Here is a 14,535-nt window from a genome sequence, read left to right on the forward strand (position 1 = left end):
CTATTCATCTTCAGTCTCATGGTTTGAAATCATTGTGTGATCACATTATCAGGAGAGTCATATTTTCATGTAATATGTGTTCACGCTCTGAAATTCAGCGAGAGTGAATTTGCTCTGCCTGCTACACAAAATCATGATGTGCCACAGTCCCATTAACATGTAGACTAAATTTGTTCACCACAGTATGATCAAGAAAATAAATGGACACGCCCAAAAGTGTATTTGCGCCATGCTGTGCTCTTTTGACTGTTAAATGTAGCCCTCTGTCCTTCCAGTCTGGTAATGCTGGTAACAGCAACCAGTAACGTGTCCTAGAATTCTTGGTAAGGAAGTAGAAGTTCAACTGAGGAGCAACTTCTGCACTTGCGCACACTGTAGGTTAGCAGTCTTAGACTGTACTAAAGAAGAAGTTGGTCTTGTTTACCAGGGTGCTCCAAGCAGCAGTGATCTGCCTCTATGTTGCAAACGCTGTAGGATTCTGCTCAGCACGATGCAGGATTTGCTGAGAAAAATATTGGAAGTGTGTATCCCATCGCCTGCAATTCATTCAGCTGCTAAATGTAAGTGCTCCATCTTGTTCTGTCACACACTGGGATGTTTAAAAAAATGATATGCAGTCAAAACTGTTTCGTAGATGCATTTCGATGAATAATACATTATACAGTATTTCTTCAAATGTGAAGACTGAAGTGACACACACATACTTGCACCTGTAGATATTTGGATATGACAATAATTCCATCAAGAACATTGCACTGCTTCTAAAAGTCATCTCATGTTTCATCAGTTAAAACCTTTTCTTGTGAAGCTGTCATGTAGTTGTGAATGTTTGGTCTGCATTAGCCGTAACTCACAGCTCCCACATGGCAAATGGCAGACTGCTGCTGACAATGAGATGGACTCTATATGGAAACACTTCTGGAAAGTTAATACACTGCTGAGAAAATAAACCATAAATATATCTAAAAATAGTATGATCAAATATGCATTGTAAAACATATTACTTTATTGATATTCAGCAAAATAGGCTTTCTTCTTCCTCTTTATGGTTGGTGCTGCTTTTCCATGTTGCAGATACGAACAAACACGTGTTTGTGTCTTTGGAACAATCACCCTGGAATCTCCCGCTGTTAATCACGCTGTAGTGACACAAAGCAGATGACCAATTAGAAATTTTGGGCAAATACCCAATCAGAATAGTGCTCTAAGGGTCCTCCACTTCACATTCTGCCTCTGCTTCCTCACAGCTATTATTCTTCTCCGTTCTCTCCATCACGCTGAGCGACAGGGGTCTTTCCACCACACACGGGCATTCGTACACATGATTGCAAGGAAAAAACACATGCACACACGCACACATAAATGCAGTCCACCTTATTACTCTTTATTAATCTGCACGATGTTAATTGAAACCCCCCTGAGTCTGAGCCATACCTGCATTCCCTCTCTCATTATCAGTCAAGGTGCCTTTGGGGGAAACAGAGAGGGGGGATGGTTGTGAAAGTGAAGGAATACAGCTTCTCCTGTGACAGACCAGCTGTACATCCGCAGCTGATCCGACTGAATTAAACTTAGCAGCCACTTGGTGCTTCCATCAGTGAATATATTTTTCCTGGAACTTGGAGTTTTTCAGTCTGTGCCTTCCCTCCCCAATCAGATCTCGTATGTGACCAGATCAGGGGCATGAACACAGCTTCAATGGTGGACTCATTATGAGATGCATTTGTCTCAGTGCTTCACAGCCATCTGTGGACAGCAAATACTTTCCCCGACCTCAGACTGCTCATATTGTAACTGCTGAATCATAAATAAAATGTCACAATCCCTCAATGAAACAGTTTGTGCAGATGTATGTAGCAGACATAGCAAAAAACACACAATTTTTTCAAACATGGGACCAAGAAATTGACTTTCTTTTAATTATAAGAAAATTATAAGAAATAAAATAATCAAAGAAACATCAATGAAAAGAAAACATCAGCATTAAACAAGTAAGGTGCACAGTGTCCAGTTTTCTCCCTCTTTTAAAGCTACTGACATGTGACACAATTTTTCAAAAATTCCTTTGAGTGTTTTTCTTTTTTCTTTTTTTTTGTCATAATGACCAAAGTTTTGATTTTGTGTTTTTGTTCTGTGTGATTATATTACCAGATTTCAGTTGGTTCCAGATGCTGAAGTTAACAAATCTGCAGTAACACAACACAGTGATGTTTCAGCTGCTGCTGCAGCGACAGTGATTGAGGGCAGAAAAGAAAAAAAAAGCAGGAAAAGAGAGCTCTTGAAGCACACAAGCCAAATAATGTTAAAGTGTTGAAGCAGGGCCTTGGCTGGGACTGGTTTAATTAGACATCCAGTATGAAGGAGCTGAGAAAGACCAGCAGAGCTGGAGGTTGTCCTTTCTGCTTGGATTTCATCTACGTTGGAGTAAATTGTGTGCTAGTCTATGTGTGTGTGTGTGTGTGTGTCTGTGTGTCCACCAGGAGAGAAGAGGATCCGATTAGTACTACTCTGAAAGTAATTACCTTAATTAAAGCAGTAATGTGTGGAGACAGAGGGGAGGAGAGTCGGGGGCAGGGGAGGGGGAGGCCGGGGAGAACCTGCCATCTTTTATGGGGCAGTTTAGGGACTGTGTGATTTAAGGGACACAGTCAGCAGTGGGCAGGAAGAGGGAGGGAGGGAGCAATAGACAGACCGGTTGGGGATGAAAGCAAAGAGGGAGTGAGTGAGAATAAAAGAGGAGTTTGACTGTGGGTTGATAGGAAGAGGTGAGGGAAAAGCAGGAGTGAGGGATTGTGGGAAAAAAAATTAGTCAGAGTAGAATAAAAAAAAAAATCTCACAGAGATGTTGCCAACAAGACAGCTTCAGTTGTTTTTGCTTTCACCTTATCTCTGATTATAGCTTCCTTACATTGACACAAACTCACATAAACCCACCATGTTCACGCAATATAATACACAGTAGATTGCATTACACACTAACTTACCTAATGCTTCAAAAGCATCTCTGTGGCCTGGCTTATGACCAATTACTCAATTGTGTAATGGCTACTAAATTTCCTCCATAACTGTACAAAGCAGTGCCAGTGTCGAATGCTGTGAACACACAGACATCACTTATCCACATCTGAAAATCTCAAAGAGCATTTGGATCCAACTGAATTCTGTATGAACTTCTGCTTCTACATCCTGATGCCTCCTTCTGTCCCCGCTCGGCTTCACTGTGCATACTTCCATGTTCCTCATGGTGCGTTTCCCACAGTATTTGCCTCTGTGTCGTGTTCTTTTCTTCTTCTGAGCCACTGGATATCCATTTTTCAGACACCGTATTCCGGATAAAATACGTTCATATTTTGTAAAGCCGAGCACCCACTGCTACGTGTTGTTTTTTTGTTTTTTTGTTTTTTTTTTTTTCATCTGTTTTGCCCAAGGCCTTACTCTGCGGTCCACCTGCGTGTTTGTGTGTGTGCATTAATGGGTGTACTGTTGGTTCTGCGGAACCAGACAAAGAGATGGAGAGCACCTCACATATTTGCATGAGTTGGAGGTCTTATTGGAATGGTTTGATAATGGAAATCAAATAACTACCCGCGGAATATAGTCAGTGCACCACATAGTACTCGCACCACATGCAGCTTACAGGTGTGTGTGTGTGTGTGTGTTTGTGTGTGCATGTCAGCGTTTGAATCGCAAGTGAAATAACATCTTTGTGATAGAGTGATAATGAAAATAATAACATCCCTGACAAAATATTCATAAAGGTAATGATGAATGCAATATTTCACAGAGAGATACATCAGAGGTGTCTTGGTTAAAAGAAAACAGTGGCCAGCGTCTCCCACAACCTCAAATTATCTGCCGCTTTCACATTTCACTGATAGCATAGATGAGAGCTGAGGAAAATGGACACACAATTATGCTCACTTGTCGTATATTAATACTGCTTCTTGACATCTTCCATGGACCCTGAGCTGTCATCTCTTTGTCTGCTTTAATTGAAAATTAATGGTTAGAGTGTTGCCAAGGCAACTGTGGCAGTGGTGGTGGGTAGCAAGCCACATTCAGACAGACACCAGTGGCATTGTTTGTCCTGTCTGACCTTGGAAGTCAGAAAAAGAGAAAGAAGAAAGGCAGAGGAGTACAAAAAAGACATTTAAAGGAGAATAGAGGGGTAAGGGGCGAATGTTGTGCATTGGAGCGAGGGAGAAAAATAAAATAAAGTTATTGTGGCTCTGTTTTGGCCAGGCGAAGAGAAAGAAAACTGCGCTCGGGGTGACTGAGGAGGGGACTGAAGATATGATGTCAAAATGCCAAATGGGGAGAATTATGTTTGAGTAAGAAAGCAGAAAAAGGCCTGGCGATTCTTCTGTGGAGTGACAGGATTACCTTTGTGCTGATGGAGTCAGAGGTCACCTTATGGCCCCATAATCATCTGGACACACCTGAGTCCAGATGATTATGGAGTGAGTGTGAAAGGGAGAAATTGTATGTGTGCGCGTGGACATGTTGGTCCTAATGTTTACAAATCCATCAGTGTGCACACCATGCCAAATGGACACTGACTGAGAGGCCATTGTAGATTGACAGAGAAGCTTATGGACGTCAGACAATCTGCTCCAGTGGTGAACTCACAGGGTCAAAATGAGACGAGGCACCAGGGGTTAGAGTAGACATTATGAAATGTCATCTAATATAATATAAAAATAATTTACAACTTTCAAAAATGCTTTTTATCATTAGTGGATTGAAGGGTTTTGCAGGCAACAGACTGGGAAACTTTATACCTACTGCACAGATTAGAAAAGATGCTTGTTTTACTCAAATGTTGGCTGAAAATATGTTTTATTAACTGTGTTCTCCACTGCAAGCAAGAGCTAAATATTTCAATAACCGTAATAAATGTTCAATCATTTCTACCTTTCGGTGTTACTCACGCTGAAGGTTTTATATTCACATACACAAACTGGAGTGAGGAGTGTTCATCCTCATTTGTTAACAAAGTCATTTTCAAAGAGTAATTTTTTTCTGACTTCAAATCCACCTGAAACGACAGAGTTCAGAGAAAGATTGGGATCCAGAAAATTGCACCTTGCTCTCTTAACTTTTAACAAAATAGTATTGACCCTTGATGATCTTTATCAGTATTTGAACAGTATGACAACAAGGAACAAAATCAAGACTCATAAATATTTGTTTGGTTTCAACAAATGATCTGATCTCGGGTTTGCAAGATATCATTTTTGAAGTGCCATTCTTTTTATTCTTTACTCTCACTAATTATCTCCTGAATGGCTTGGAAGGATATTAAAAAGAATATAATGATTCTGATTAAGGAGTATCAAAATAGCAAGGCATGTCTTCTTTCAGCTCTCAGTCTTGCTAGGTGGAGGCTTTGTCAAGCTCAAAAGGTGAATACTGTTTTCACTGACAAAAAGCATAGCAATATTTCATAATGTGGTGTCTTGAGGGGATCCTTTTTGATTGTTTTCTTGTTTCACTTGCACATAATGAACTCACAGTTTTAATTCATCGATGGGCCAAGAACCTTTACACCTTTGCTGCACTCACTGTTTCACTGTTGTACCTGCATGTAAAAAGTAAGTGTTGGCTTGATCACCGCTCAAGTGCACCCACCAGCCTGACTGCGCTTGTGAAGAGATGTCTGAATGAATCATAGTGCAGCGTACACAATACATATCCATTGCTAGACATTTAGCTGCCATGCCTGTTTCATGAGTTTGTGCAGAGTTAATCAGCTCAGTGTGTCTGTACGTCTGTGTCTGTGTGGGGGGCTATAACTGCGTTGTCATCAACTGACAATAGAAAACAGGTTTAGTGATCAAAGGAAATTTAACATGAGGTTATAATTCCACATTTTCACCTACGGAAACCTTGTTGGGACTTTTGATTGCACTGAATTAAAGTTTGAACGTCTTTGAGGCAGCGATCTCATCTGTCAATTTAATCAGAAGTAGTTATGGGTGGTAGAAAGGAGAGTTTTGAGGGAAATTGTGAGCTAGACACCAAACTTAATTTCTTTGCCCGCCAGGGGCCAACTGCCACAGTCGGTAGGCCACAAACAGGAGCTGTAGCCCAATTTCCAGCGTTGGCAGAAGCTGTTCAATTTTATCCTCTTTTGTTGGACTGAATGCTGCACTGACTCACATGGCACCTACTGCCCAAAGTGGGACGGTAAGATGGGACAGGGATAGCTGGTCAGCATGCCAATTTCATAATTATATCACAATATCTCTGAAATACAATGGAAGGAGGTCTTGGTCATAAAAACATCTCTGAGACACTGTGGTTCCTTCACACATTGTTGATTGTGTTTGTTCATTATGTTTGACCTAAAATTCTGCCCCACATGATCTTATACATCACACCTTTAGCTCAAGTCTTATTTGTGTCTTGACAATATATGTTTGTGTGTTAGAGTGCACTGGCCGTGAACTGCTGCTTGTTGACTGGAATTACTTCAGGATAGGCTATTTTGTTTACAAGGATATGAGGTCATATAGCATTTATCTTAATGCTATTGTATTTATTTATTTATTTATTTGATTTGGCTGGATGACAACTCAGGAAGGAACTGCACAAAACAATACAGACTTGGTTGGCAGCAAGTCAGCGAAAAAAAAAAGTGGGACATGCCAAACATTTCCTTGTGCATCACTGCTAGTGTGGTCTCATTTTTTGGTGTGTCAGTAAACATTATTTTCTTGGGGATATCTGGTTCAGTCCTTGTGAAAATGTTTAGATACCAGCACTATAGACTTGTGTTGGATTTGAGAGTTTTAATTAGTTAAATGAATTGTAGGTTTAAATTAGAAGCTGTAAATTCTGAGCATGAGTTAAGTGAAGAAATATATGTGCTGTGTGAAACTGGGTAGGTCGCTCAGCACAGGGAAATGTTTTGTCACAATAATTTTAAACTGTTTGCAGAGACTCATCATCAGGGAGAGAGTCTGTTGCATTTGTGGCTTGGTGTTGCGGTCAAAGACGATATGAAAGATACCAACAAATGTCCATTAAGAGTTGGGAAATATTGAAATATCTGTGAAGGTGCTGAAGATACCTGTAATACCAAACCCACCGCCCTGACCTGTCACATGCATGAAGTTACTGACATTACTAATTCTCATGTACTTCTTGGAGCATTACATCCTGAGAATGAACATGTAGATGCTGGGCAACCATTAAGAATCTGGATCTGGATCTAGATCTGAATTAGCCCCTTTTTTCAAAAAGAAGCTGGAAAGATACAGTGAAGCTTGAAGAGGTGGTGGCTGGGAAAATGGATTTGAAGTTCATATGCTTAGATTGACATATTTTACTCAACCCAGTGCTTTTGTTAGGACATATCATTTTCACAACTGGGCAATGGACAACTGATTTATCCGTTTCCGGGTTGCATGGGTGCTGGAGCCAATCCCAGCTCACTCTGGGTGAGGGCGGGGTCACCCCGGACAGATCGGCAGTCCATCACAGGGCCAACACACAGAGACAGACAGAGACCAACAACCACTCAAACTCAGACCTACGGACACTTTAGAGTCACAAATTAACCCAAACATGATGTCTTTGGACGGTGGGAGGAAACCGGAGTACCCGGAGGAAAGCCACACAGGCACAGTATATATATATTAAAAAAGAAATCACTCATCTTGAGCAAAATTGTTTGTTTCATTTTACGCAATACATGCTTCTAATTACATGAGACAAATTACGCAAAACCAGACCGATGTAGCACACACAGACTTTGATAAGGAGGAATAAGCTCTTTCAGTGATATGACAGAACTGGCTGACAACGGTCATAGAAAATTCTTTGCACACACACACAAATTAGATGCAGGTCCACATACGTGTGATCATGTTTACTTCTGTCTCTCATGACGTGTGTGAGTTTGCTTTGACAAACAGATAACAGTGGCTTTAATGAAATAAACTGCTATGCATAGCAATTACCAGCATGCGGCTACTTCAGCATATTTATAAAGTGAAATTACATTGTAATCAGCAAAGATGAAGTGCTCATTCAGAGGAGTTTATGCCTCCCATAGGGGAGATTTACGATCCTTTCGTGTCTGTTTTCGACATTAACAGCGTTGCCTGTTTGATTTGATTCCATAAAGTGTACAACATGACAAGGCACAAACAACAGCCTTTCACACCCGCGCAATCCCATGTACATTCACTCACACACACACACACACACAGATAAACGTAAACAAACACACAACAAACAAACACAAAAATCTCATCATCTGAAACAATTAACCTCACTGAGAAACCTGCAGCCACCTGGTTCTCCTTCAGCACACAATAACTGCACAGTAAACAATGAAAATGAAGACTACACCCAAAGACCTTGCACACCATTATTTGACAAAAATTCAAAAGCAATGATCTCACCAGATCTACCTAGCACTGTTTAGTGTAGTGCTGTTCTTCATCAAAGAAGTATAAATAAATGAACTTAGATACATTTCCGAAACAATATCTTTTGTCTTCTGTGTAAAGACACGTTCAGGTGCTTGGCACTAATAATGTAATGCTCATTTGGCGGTATAATCTTCAACTCAATTAGTGGGGACAAACTATCTATCTTAGAAATGAGGATAATTGTAAAGGCCGCTTCATGCATTCCTCCAGTTATGCTTAAAATATAAATATGACAAAGGTGTTGAAGCTGTTCTGGCCACTAAAAGGTTCGCACTAAGGAAATTAACATTCTTATTTCAGTCTGAAGAAGGGGTGAAAATGTGCTATGTGTATCAAGCTCATGTGTGAAACAGCTGTGGTTTCAGGCCGAGAGGCTGTGCTGCTGCTCAGTGCACTCACCCTACAACAGGAGGAGTCGGGGAATCAGGAAGGAGGAACCGATGTGAAGTGAGAAAAAGTTTTGTGTAGATAATATGGAAGGCTGGGGTAAGGGATTGGGGATGCCGAAGGAAGGAAAGGATAGACGAAAGAAAAAGACGGATGAATCACTTTCTCATATTGCATGTGCAGCAGAATCCATCATTTGAGGGAGCCAGATGTGCGTCATTCACATCAAAATTTCCAAATTAAAGGGCCACCTCACCTCTCCGCACCACACTCTAATCCTCTCTCCATTTCCTTTTCTCTTACCAATAAGTCTGTGTGCTTTTACCCACACACGCGAGCTTAGACTTAAACCCATACATGCAGACTCACAGTGTTCATACATTTATAAACTTCTTGCCCTTGTTCTAAGGGAAGTTGCTGAGAAGACTCAGTTGCAGTGTTTTGTAACAGCAGCATAGCCTTAGGATGCAACACACATCTGCGCTGCCAGACGAGGCATTGTGGTTATCTTATCAGGTTTGAAAAGGGGTGGTGAATGTTATTTGCATGCTGCATTGATGTTCAAATAGCAGTTTGAATGCTTCCTCAGCAGGGACGGGCTGTGATTGTATGGTTGGTGAGCAAACAAGTGTATCAGATGATATCAGCTTTGGCCTACTTAACTATCCTGGGTGAGACATATGAATCTGTACTATAAAAACTTCCCTCAGCTCGAACGTACATCAGTCTCCTACTCCACTATCAGCTACAGTATCCTCACTAACCTATGCATGGGTGCATGTCTGTGTGTTAAGTTCTTCGACCCTGCGTCTGTTGCACTTTATTGCAGTGATATGTTAAGTACCTCATATTGCAGTCATAAAAAAAAAGGTCTGTAAGTTTCTTGATGCAGTTTAAAGCTGTAGAGGTAATGCCACAAATCACCCTCTGCTCTTTAGCCCAACACGCAGCAGCACAGACACACACTTGATCCTGTTTGAGTGGCTGCCAAAGGCCCTGTCTGCCTTTCATATGTACACAAAATGACGAGAGGGAAGAGAGAGGAGAGGACAAGAGAGGAGCAGAAAAAAGAAGAAAGATGAAAGGAAAAGTGGGTGAAAGACAGTAATAAGGAGCAGAAAGAGTCTGAATTCTAAATGAGTAGACCCGACTGACAGCGACGCAAACGGACAGACGAATGATGGAGCTTTCATCCCTCCCTGTACTGTGTCATTGCCCCGTTAAACAGACAGTGAGAGATATATTTTCTCATTTTAGGTCCAAATTCCCTGGCATTGGAGGGCATGTGATCGGTGAAAAAGCTGAAAGAAACACACACACACACCTATAGGAGGGGACCAACTTTTCCTTTCTTTGAGGGAGTTCTAGCCGTTCTGCTGGATGAGGTTTGATACCTGCGATTCCACAGTTAATCCTGGTTAGAATTTAAATCAAAGGGAAATTATTGTCTTTCTCTTACTTCCCCTTTCTCACTTCCATTTTTACATTTTCTCCCTCTCTTTTCTCCGGTGCTGGGTGGGCACTGAAAAAAGCCTGACCTCTGCGTTTTCTCTCGTCCTTAAGATTGGTTTTAAATACTCAGCAGATTAAAGCACAGGCATGAAAGCTCACATTAGCCATATATTTAAAAATCCCCCTGGCTGATAATCCATGTATTTGTCAGAATCAAACACAGGGGAATAGAAAAGGGACCAATGACATGATGAGTAGACTGAGCCAGACGTATTGTGAAGGGGAATTAGAAGGAGAGAGATACATTTAGCAGAATATGGCCTGAGAAGAAAAGTCCTTCAGTATGATTATTGAAATTCACTCAAGACTGGCTCACATGAGCGCTTGACAGGACGAAAAGCACTGTGGCAATTTAACGACCTCCGATGCCCTTCACTGTCTCTCTGTGTCTTTCACACACACAGAGTGACCTGTAATAATGAAAAACTGACTGAATTTCATGTACATGTTCCCAGATCAGTAGGATGGGTCATGGCAACAGTTAATATGCTGCCACCGTGGACGTCTTTTTCCCTTCATCCTTGTGAGAGGATTTATTATTTATTTATTTTAATTTAATTTTTTTTTTTATGTATATATTTATTTTTTTTTGTACAGTGTATTTTGTAACATTTCAATGTCAGTTTTCCAGAACCTTCGCATTTTTTTTCTAGTCATTCTGAAGTTTAATGATCCCATTTTTTTGCAAAGGGTAGTGATGTTATTTTTCATTGCAACGCTTTAAATACAAACAGGAAGAAAAGCTGTATTGATGCATGCATGTTCGACAGGCTGGAGAAATTAGTGTTTCTAACCGTTTGTGGAACGCTCGGTGGTCTGTGTCTATATTTCACAGTAAATTTACAAGGACACATTGCGACAAGAAGAGTCACATTCATAAACAGTCCACTGCTACCTTCAGGTTAGTGAAACCACTGGCATTACCACTTGTTTCTGTCTGTTTTCTTTAAGATAGCTTAAAGAAAGAGTTCTTAAAGAAGAGCAGATGAATAGTCTGGAGAACTGAAATGTGTAAGTCAAAAGAAATAAATGAACTCTTCACAGCCACAGTTCACATTTACAAACAGATCCAGTAAACGTCAATAACCAGCTATGGTGAATCCCATATTGAATTGTATATGGAAAAACTTATTACATTCAGCGGTGTGAAGTCTCCAAGGCTGTAAAAACTTTAAATAAAATAGACTTTTTATTTTTATCACTCTCAAATGAGTGAAAGTGATTTACTGATAATGGCTTTCAATGACACAAGGAAAAAAAGCTGTGATGCATTATTGAATGAAGGGAAAAGGTGACTTATCTGTAAAAAAAAAAAAAAGAAAAAAAGAAAAAACAAATCTGTGTATTGATGCATTTTCAATGTCAAAAGCAATACAGTGCTTTCATGTAATGTTAGCATGTTTCAGTTATCCCTTCTTTGAAGTATAGCAGGTGCTCTAATACCAGTGAGATAGATGTGGTTGTTGCATTTTCAAATTCTCAATTTTTTTTTTCGTCCCGATTCTTAACCTACTACCATATGCACAATAGAGTTTTGAGCTGGTTATTGTATCAGGGCCATTACATGTGTCAGCTTAACACTGATGGCCACACTAATGTGACAGAGCTCTCTGGGTTACATCTCTCTCCTCTGCATTAAAAATCTCCAGCACAGCAGAGAAATACCACACATTATATCCCGAGGAAATAAAAAACTAAAACACACACACACACACACACACACACACACCTCAAAGGTTACTTTAGAAAGCCAGCCATATCCTATCCTTCCTCTCCATCCCTCCATCCTGTCTTCACTCTCTTCCTTGTACCAGTCACTGACAGCACACAATGCAGAGGTAAAATCATAGTGGCTTTTCCCCATCTGTGTGTGTGTGTGTGTGTGTGCGCGCGCGATGCTGTTGGAGACAAAGACCCCTGCTGTAGGAAGTCCTGTGGGAAAGGCGTGCGGCCGGAAGATGTGAGCATGCCGGCGAGTGATAATGTCAGCTGAAGAGATACGGCGTGTCATTTTACACAACCACACATCAAAAAATACAGTGGGGGGAGAGAGGAAAAGACAGCATGTCATTTGTTTGCTTTGATACAAGATCGCACCGAGGGAGGGACTGTGCAGCCGATGCGTGTATGCGTGTGTGTATGTGCGGTTGTGTGTCTTTTTGACTGCATGTTTGTATATCCTGCACGTGAGCAGATGAACAGACGGGATTTCAGGCCTATTATCCCCTTGTCTTCTATTAAGTTTGACCAAAACAGAGAAATGCACATTAAACTGGCACATTTCTGTCAACCTGCATGCAGCATCACGAGGCTGCTGACACTCTCACACACAGAGTAAAACTTTCCCCAGTTTGTTGCAAAATAGAACTGAATTTACTGTGACAACCACATAAAGCTTGTTTTGACCCATTGTGGGACAAAAGCTCAAAACCTTCTCGTATTTATTGTTGGTTGTAATAAATAAAAAAATGTGGCAATCAAAACTGCCAAGGACAAATAATGTTAACATTATGTTATATGTAGGTGAAAGGAGTAAATACAGTATTTCGACTTTATAAGTATGCTCCATTCAAGTAAAAGTTGTGACTTCAAAATATCACAGAAGTTTAAATGTGCATAATTCAAATGTATTATAAGAATTAAAGTAAACGTCCTAATAATCCAGAGAAATCATGACTGTGACTGAACTACTGTGGAACCAGTGGCTGACATCTAACTTTAATATGTGCACCGAAGCGCAGTGTTTAATTAAGAAAACAAGAAATATAGCACAGTAATCAAGAGTTTCCTTCCTTCACTGTATTGATCCAAGTGTCAGTGTGTGACGGCGTGTGTGTGAGAAGAAGTTTGTGTGTGTATGTTTTTGTTTGTCACTGCTTTATATTTGGTCAAATCAATCATATTGAACATTTCAAAAATCAAAACACTTCATAACCACATCAGAAGACATAGAATTCCATCTCTCAGAATCTTGTGATAAAATAGCAATATTCACTTTCTCTGGGAAATTGAAACAAGTTGATATTCATTACAACCCAGATCCAATGCTAATACATGTTTTGTACAGGTTTCTCTAATTTACCTCTTCAGCGTTTCAGACAGCTGTAACTTTCTTGAGTGTGTACCTGTCAGATTTACATGACAACCTGGCTGGGGACTCATTCCTGGACGCAACTGCTGGGTCACAAGTGCTTTAAAATAAAATAAAGTGAGCCCCTGAGGCACAGAATGAGATCTTCTCTCACTCTCCCCGGCCGTCCCTGCATATGTGAAGAAATGTGTGTGAGAGTGTGTTAAAACAGCTTGTTAACACATACACCACCGCTGCCTTGGCCAGGACTAACTAATTATTCTCTTCCAACTATAAGCCAAGACAAGGAGAGAGACGTGATAAACACATCTTCTTAGTACGTCTCTTTCTCTTTGTTCGTGTGTGTGTGTGTGTGTGCGTGCATGCTGTGGAGCAGCTGTGACAGTAAACATGTTTATGAGTGGCTAATAGAAAGCAGGTGGTGATTGGCTGTGATCCTCTGAGCAATCAGTGTATGTGCACGGACCAACGTAGATGCAACTATCTGTAGCAAGGCCGCACACACACACACACACACACACACACACACACACACACGTTCACAGGTACTGCAGGAGATTAAAAAAAAAAAAGCTTTGTGTGGATGCTCTCAGTCATTTATTATTCTAATACACCCAGCCGTGAGACAGCAGTGCTGTTTTTCAGTTATAGTCTGTTGTCGTCTGTGCATAACCACAGAGGCGGCTGTGGAGTGTTTGTGTTTGTGTGTGTGGCTATTTATGTGAGTGTTTGTATGCAGCCTTCCCACTTTGTCTTTATTTGTGAACATGCACACACGTATGTGTACCAAAGTGGCTGTGGGCACATATGAGTGTGTTTGTGAATGTTTGGATAATATGCTTTGTGCACTGGATTCCTGCTCTGGGTCTGTTTATTTGTGTGTGTGCGTCTCTGTTTGTGTGTTTGAGGCCTCTCTTTGGGTTTGATTCTCAAGGCATTGTGGGTATTTGGTGGGGAATTGTTTGTAAACATCAACAGCAATAAGTTTTATTTTATTGTAGCTTTATTTTACGACATTATTCCCAGATGGCTGCTTAAGATCGCAGTTTTTTAATGCATTCACCACACATTCGGCTCTCCCTCGCCTCACTCTCACCGCCA

General features: G+C 40.7%; 1 protein-coding gene across 1 annotated transcript in view; it reads left to right on the top strand.

Moving 5' to 3' along the window:
• The first annotated feature begins 436 nt into the window (after positions 1 to 436).
• Positions 437 to 14,535, top strand: part of foxp4 (forkhead box P4) — a 103,317-nt gene continuing 89,218 nt past the window's right edge. Inside the window, exon 1 of the mRNA XM_029501386.1 lies at positions 437 to 560. The gene's annotated coding sequence lies outside the window, so the exon portion shown is untranslated. The remainder of the gene's footprint in view (positions 561 to 14,535) is intronic.

The sequence above is a fragment of the Echeneis naucrates genome, chromosome 5, assembly GCF_900963305.1.
Source record: "Echeneis naucrates chromosome 5, fEcheNa1.1, whole genome shotgun sequence".
Classification (NCBI taxonomy): Eukaryota; Metazoa; Chordata; class Actinopteri; order Carangiformes; family Echeneidae; genus Echeneis; species Echeneis naucrates.